A 7,557-nucleotide genomic window follows, 5' to 3' on the forward strand; every position below is an offset into this window, starting at 1 on the left:
GATCTAAATTCGTTGTTTTCCGTAGCATTTGGTGATTAGTGATCATAGCAGATTTCTGTGTAATTGTATTTTGAGTTATAACGAAAGAATGGAGTGAATGTGCGTTCTCAAATATGAAATGTCAAATGTACAACCACAACAACGTGACCTTCCATGAAATTTCTTATCATCGCCAAGAACTTTTCCTCTGTGGTAATTAGATGGAATACTAAAAATAATTATGGTTGCTTTGTAAAGCGGTAAAGCAGTTTCTCTTCGTAACTCTCCTAATACTTTATATTGCTGGATGTGAGAGTTACATTCTGCAACTAGCTAGCACAGCAGATTGCCCAAGGAGCTTCTCATGGTCTCACCAATGTGATGGCTGTGAGATTCCAGTCCAGCTCATGCAGGCTTCCTTACCAGTCATAAGTGGCCTGGCAGCGGGCTCTGCCTGGTTTCCTCCCACCATTTTGCTGGTCATTGTCATATAAATGAAACATTCTTGGGAATGGTGTAGAACACCAGTCAAATAAATAAATAATTTATGAATTATTTCACATCAGCATACTTTAATGATTGGAAAGAAGTGAGGATGTAATCATTGGCTGGGCATGTCAGCAAAATGGAATATTTTATTTCACCTAAAGTTTGGTATGTAAAAATGGGCTTTCAGAGGTATATACAGGTCTTAAAATGTATACTTTTAATGCCAACACTTGAGCTTTCTGTAAAGAAATTAATCAAACTTCACAAAAATTCTAAAGTTGCTGTATAAGGTTGATGAATGAATGTGAATAGTGTCACGTGATGTTATGTTAAGTACAATACTCTAATTAAATACATATATAGACTAAGTGCACCATGCTACCAATCCCCATTTGCGTATTTTGCGAACATGATTTCAGTTTTGTGAAAGTAATTTCCGATAACGTCGCCATCTTGGCGAAGCAGTATCATTGTACCTTGTTATAGGAATATTTGGTTTCATAGGCATTTTCCTTTTTATTCAATATTAGGCAGGGATCAGGACTTCTGCACTGTTCATCATCAAACCAAAACATATGGAAGTTCATTCTGTAATGTTAATGCATGCACTTCGTATTCAAGAGAAACAACTTCATTCTGTACTGTTAATGCATGCACTTCGTATTCAAGTTCATTCTGTACTGTTAATGCAGGCACTTCATATTCAAGAGAAATAACTGAGGAAAAGCATCTGGTCTGTGTGCGTTAACATAGATATGCATGTGTATTGAGTTGCTCACCTTTTGGCTGTTCACCTGCGACACTGTATGTAGTCCTCAAATGGGAAAAGATCATGTTGTCCAAAGCAGCGACTTGTTTGAGGGGATAGGAGAGACTGGGGCTATAAAGGTTAATTTCACATTTTATTATTTATTTATTTGACTGGAGTTTCATGCTGTACTCATGAAACAGTTGATTTCAGTTGTATCATGGGGGCCAGCATTATGCTGGGGGAAATCTACGGCTATCTGTTGTTGCAGAATGTAATGCTCTGTATGCGAGAGTTATGGGGAATAACTGTTTCTAATGTGTCGGATCGACGGCAAGCCACATTTACTACATGCTCACATGGGCATTAAATCGTCCTTAGAGTAAATTGATGTCAACCGAATGGTCCCCATAATCAACTAACCTGTTCCGTGTCTTGCCGAACCAAAAACGATCCACGACAACTGCACAAATTCACAAAATAAATACATTTTCAGACGCTACATCCACTGTGGCGCTAAGCCGCCTGTCACCAGTTTGATCACTTGCGAGCAGGAACAAGGTTGAAGCAGTTAGTGCCATCTGATGACAGGGGGAGTGAACCAGCCAGATGGACGACTAGACTTGACTAGTGTCACTATAATGATTACCATGGGTATTATCTCTCTTTAACGATCTTATTTTTTTTCCGCGCTCACATCGATCACATGACTTGTATGTACGACTATCAGAAAGAGATAGCAGCCACAGTGGGTGTAGTGTCAGAAAACGTAATCGTTTTGTGAATTTGAGCGGCGGTCATTGATGATAGGAGGAACAATCATACATTACTAAGCAGTAGAAGGTGTTTATTTGCTTGTCTGTCAGCAACTTTTTGGAATAAAGTTATTCATGGATTTGGTTGAACTGTTGTGCACAGCTTGGACTGCGCACCAATCCAAGAATTTTTGGTAATGATCTGGATCGGGGCCCAGGAATATGATACATGAGTGAACTTCACCATTGCGAGATTTGTGGAAAATAATACTCGCATATCTTTGACGTGAGTCATGTATTTAATTAAAATCACATTCTCAGAGTTATTGTATTAAATCACGTTTTTTTTTCACGCAAAGATGTTTCATCACACTGCTCTGTGATGTTTTCACATGGTATAATGACAAAATATGTGTAAACTTGCCAGCTTCTGAAATGAGCAAAACTGTTTTCTCCTGCGGGCTTCAACCCCTTAGACCCTCACCAGGAATTTTCCCTAGACCCAAACGATGGGGACGGGAGTCCCTGGACACTCAGGTTGTTTGAGTTTCACACTTCTGTGGTCTTATCTGGGTTGGCAGCTCTGCCAAATGCTGGGTGTTGTCCCCCTTTGTCCTCCTTGGAATTGTTACATTTAGCTCTGTGTTGTGCGCTTAAAGTGCCTTGTTTTTTTGTTTTGTTGTTTTTTTTTTCCCTATCTGTGCATTAACTTTAAATGAACAAAATTTTTTTGTTTCATTGATTTTTTAGGAATGAAGTGTGGAGGTACCAGCCAGAACATTTCACCAGGCCACTTCCATCTGCTTTAAAAAGTTTTGGACGAGGAGCAAAATGGGCTGTCCCAGCAATGATCCTGACCATCCTCGTCGACAAAGCAATGCAGAAAGCCAACCCAGATGCAAGCCATGGCAGTCACCATTGATGGATTGACACGTTAGAAACTGTTTTGTTACTAGCAAACTCAAGATGAAGTGGAAACTAATTGGTGTTCTGGAAATGAAGATTGTATTCACAGACATGTCACGTTTGCAACCCGATGTACGTAGAACAGGTCAACAGTGTGTCAGTCATAGCCGGAACTAGGAAAGGTCTCATTAAGTGTCTCTGGACGCTTTGGTAGGATTGATTACATTTATTTAAGTAAAAATGTTTCAGAATATTGAATGACAAAAGCTTCGTTACTCGAGTGCTATAGTGTAAGCTATGGAAATTCTCTGCTGTTTCAGTGTGCGATTCACAGACTTTCCAAGCTGCTTTGTAAATAATGAATTTTTTCTTCTTTGAAAACATCTTTGTGTGTTATGGGTTACTTATGTGAATTTGGCCTTCAGGCCATGGCTAATGTAGCCAGTTCAGATGGCTCTGCTGTGGCTTTGTTCTTGATGTCATATGTATTTGTCAGATCCATTGTGAGATGTTTTAAGGTTTTCACTCAATCGTCCAGACAGAAACTTCAGTACCATGGTATAAAAGGAAAAAGCAATAAGTTAATGTGATCTTACACCCAGGTCCCATGTTAAGTGAGTGGCCCATGTTAAAAGTTAGGATGTCAAATATTTGATTGACTGACTGACCAATCAACAGTGAGTGCCTAAAGCGTTTGTTCAATGGGATTTGTCATATCAGCTCGTGGAATAAGACAGATGGACAGAAGTGAAGACAAGTCTGTCCCATAAGCTACATTTGGATGATATAATTAGTCAAATGCCACAATCACTTGAAATAGCACGTCTTATTTTCATTCAACTAGTCATATTTGACAGATCAACTTCACAGTGGCACCATGGGGTAACGGTTTTAAAGATATATTTATTTATATGATTGGTGTTTTATACGTTGGAAGGTCTGCCAGCAACCTGTGGATGGTCGTGGGTTTCCCCCGGGCCCTGCGCGGTTTCCTTCCACCATAATATTTGTCACCATCGCACAAGTGAAACATTCTTGAGTACGGTGTAAAACACCAATCAAATAAATAAATAAAGATTGGTGTTTAACGCCGTACTCAAGAATATTTCACTCGTACGACGGCTGCCATCATTATGGTGGGTGGAAACTGGGCAGAGCCCTGGGGGAAACCCACGACCATCCGCAGGTTGTTGGAGCTGGACTTGAACTCACAGGACAGGTGGCCGTAAACCAACAGTTGACTGTGTAAACAGATACATGAGTGCCATCGACAAGTTATTTTGACCAATACTAAGGAACAAAATGAGAGTGGAGGAATCTATGAATTCCCTGCCCAAGGCCAGAATTGAACCCAAACCTCGTGTATTCTAATGATTTTAGGACAGACATCTTAACCAAAATGTCATGTCCCGTCCCCCTGTCTTGATCAGTGGTGGTTTGATTTATTGGTAGAAAACAGCAAATACAGCTCGGAGGAAACCATCACCTTGACGATAAAACTACAGCTGACATTGGAGCTGGATTCAAACGTGAATGAGTGAGTGAGTGAGTGCTTTGGGTTTAACGTCGTACTCAACAATTAATCAGTCATATGACGACGAAGGAATCCGTACGTTGTATGCAATGTGCCTCCTTGCTGCAGGACAGATTTCCAACGCTCTTTTATCTAGTGCTGCTTCACTGAGACAACTTACCAAAGGCAAGTAAGTTGCCCCACCCGAGCCATTATACTGATACGGGTCAACCAGTCTTTGCCCTATCCCCTTCATGCTGAACGCCAAGCGAGGAAGTTACAACTTGCTCCTTTGAAGTCTTAGGTGTGACTCAACCCAGGGTTAATCCTGGATCTACCGCTCCCGAAACGGATGCTCTACCAACTGTGCTATCCAGGCCGGCTGAATGAAGGGCCTTGGGCAGCATACACGCTGGTATCAGGAATGTCGAACAGAAGGCATCTGTGACCAGTCAGAAATAGTCCTCATGGCTCAGTAATCAGAAAATGCTATTGTACACACTGTGTTTGTTTCTTTGTAGTTTTAGCTGACCGCACTCATCTAAATACCAGGCACTTGATAGCATGACTAGATTGTCCTAATTTCTGAATGGCATAGAGGACTAGCCCAGATCTATTTATTTGAATGGTGTTTTATGCCACACTCAAAAATATTTCTCTTTTACGCAATGACCAGCTTTATGGTAGGGAGAAACCGGGCAGACCCTGGGCGAAACAAAGGATCACCAGCATGCTGTGGGTAAATTACGTTTGACCTGCGTTAAATTTCCTGCAAGACTTGAGTTACCCATTTTGGAAATACGTTTCCAGGTTTGTTTGGAAGAAGGTGTGGTGATCCCATCATAATGAGAAAATTTTCAGCATCAAAAGCATTATTTTATTTTTACTTGCCTGTAAAATGCATTTTTTTTCATGCAAATTTTAAGGTCAATTACAGTAAATCTAGTTGTTTAATGGCAACACTGTCATGAAGTATGTCAGATGAAAGTACACAAATATAGTAAAGTTGGACTTATTTTTTTGGACTCTGTAAGATGCATTTGAAACTTTGGGATTTAATCCGGCCTTTTCTAACCATATTAGGACCGGTGACGTCACATCTGGTTTTTGCCACCTGACATGTATAGACAGCTAGATTTCATCATTCTAAATGCATACCCACAGAGATCTAGGCATACCCACAGAGATCTAGGCATACCCACAGAGATCTAGGCACACAGATCTAGGCATACCCACATAGATCTAGGCATACCCACATAGATCTAGGCATACACGCATAGATCTACACGGAATGCATTCGCTGAGTGGACCTTTCAAAGACCTATTTCAAGCAAAAATTATAGACGTGATGTCAATGAAACCCTCACCACCACAGAACTGAATGTTTTAAACTGATTTCACTCATTTGGAAAAATTCTAAAAAAATAAATCTATTTTCCTGGACAGTGTTTAATGATCTTTCATCGGATATGTACATGTGCTTCATTTATAGTGTTTTCTTTGCTCTTATTGTTCTTTGTGGAGTATGGATTTTAACCGCCCCCACTGTTACCACATGAAAATAGGATATAAAGGATATAAAGTACCGAACACTTTGTCATAAACATCAATTCCATTTTTATTTTTAGTCAAAAGAAGAAGTTAATTTAATAATTACAATAATAGTAATGGAAAAAAAAAGATTCTTCAAAATAATCAACTCAGCAAACAAAGCTGCTGTTTAACTGGTAAACTACATTCACATAAATATGCGTATTAAAAACCATGTAGCACATAAAAGAATCCATTTTCAACACTTATACACGACTCAAAACATGCCTACCAGGCAACCAATCACAACAGTTTTAACAATGCATAGCTCAGCTTCTCTAACCTACAACAGTTATTATTGGTTGATGGCTTATGATTATTCATAAAGTGTACTCATTAACCACCCAATCACCTTTACTCTTCTATAATGTGCCATGACGCTTGACACAATAAACATTATTAGCTATACAAGAATTGTTCGATCAATCAGAAAACACCACACTTAAGTCAGGTCAGCAACAGTTGTGATAATGGCATTAAAACTGTGAAAACCAACAATTCCACAAAGTGTGTTTCTGGACAACTGCAGAGTGAACACTTGAGCCTGGAAACATCGGGCTTCACCACAGAGGTACTCAGGAATTTTTCCCTCGCCCAAATTCTTCAAACTTTTAAATCACCACAGTGACCAATATTTTGAAACATTCTGAGAGAATTATGGGGGTGTAGAAAAATGATTTGCACAGTTTTTTTAAAGATTACACCTATATTGTCAGTGATGCAAACAAATCAATTTCGGTGTCATTTTCATAAAAAAATTGCATGCATAAATTCCACTGAAAAGAGAGCTTTACAAGTTGAAAAGGTTGAACATTTATGGTGCGTTAGTTTTATGGGTGCAGGAAACCAGAGCAGAAAGTGTAAACCGACCTCTGGAAAGTTAAAGATGGACTTTCCCCCCTGATAAACACAGGTATGCACACCTTCTTGGAAGATAATGGGAGATTCAAGGACGAGCACCACAAAAAGTTCAAATCACAGTAGAACACTTTCTTTTCTTCTGTGATGTTTCAGTGCTTGGACAGTACCCAGTTACTTTAGTTGTATGTTTGTGTGGCAAACTTCACTGAAAATGGATTAAAAAAAAAACACTTTGACAATTTTCAACATTTATCTGCATTATCTTGTACCTGTGGCACAAAACTGTTGTTTATATCCTATAACACAATCAAAATGTTCACTCAACACCCAACCCACAACCCAATGCATGGCATCCCTATAGGCTGGTATTTCCAATCTATACCTGTACATGTGCACAGACTCCAGATGTATATTGATGCCGCATTGCATTTTGAATCGTGAGATGTGACGCCCATCAAGACTTGTGTGTATCATTTATTTTGAATTAAAGGGGTCTGGCAGAATGCTCTGCAGGTGAAGCCAGCATTGACTCTGTGGATATAGTAAAGGTACATTCTCAAAACGATCCACTGAGAAGTGAGAGTTCAAGTCCATAGCTAGGCTTTGTATTTTTTTTTTTTCTTTCCAGGAGAGTGCTGCATCAAGCCCCCAAAATGTGCACCCAGATCCTTTTTTTGTCTGGCACAATGTTAATACCACAATTTTTAAACCTTTTC

This window comes from Liolophura sinensis, chromosome 4, assembly GCF_032854445.1.
Source record: "Liolophura sinensis isolate JHLJ2023 chromosome 4, CUHK_Ljap_v2, whole genome shotgun sequence".
In the NCBI taxonomy this organism is placed as follows: domain Eukaryota; kingdom Metazoa; phylum Mollusca; class Polyplacophora; order Chitonida; family Chitonidae; genus Liolophura; species Liolophura sinensis.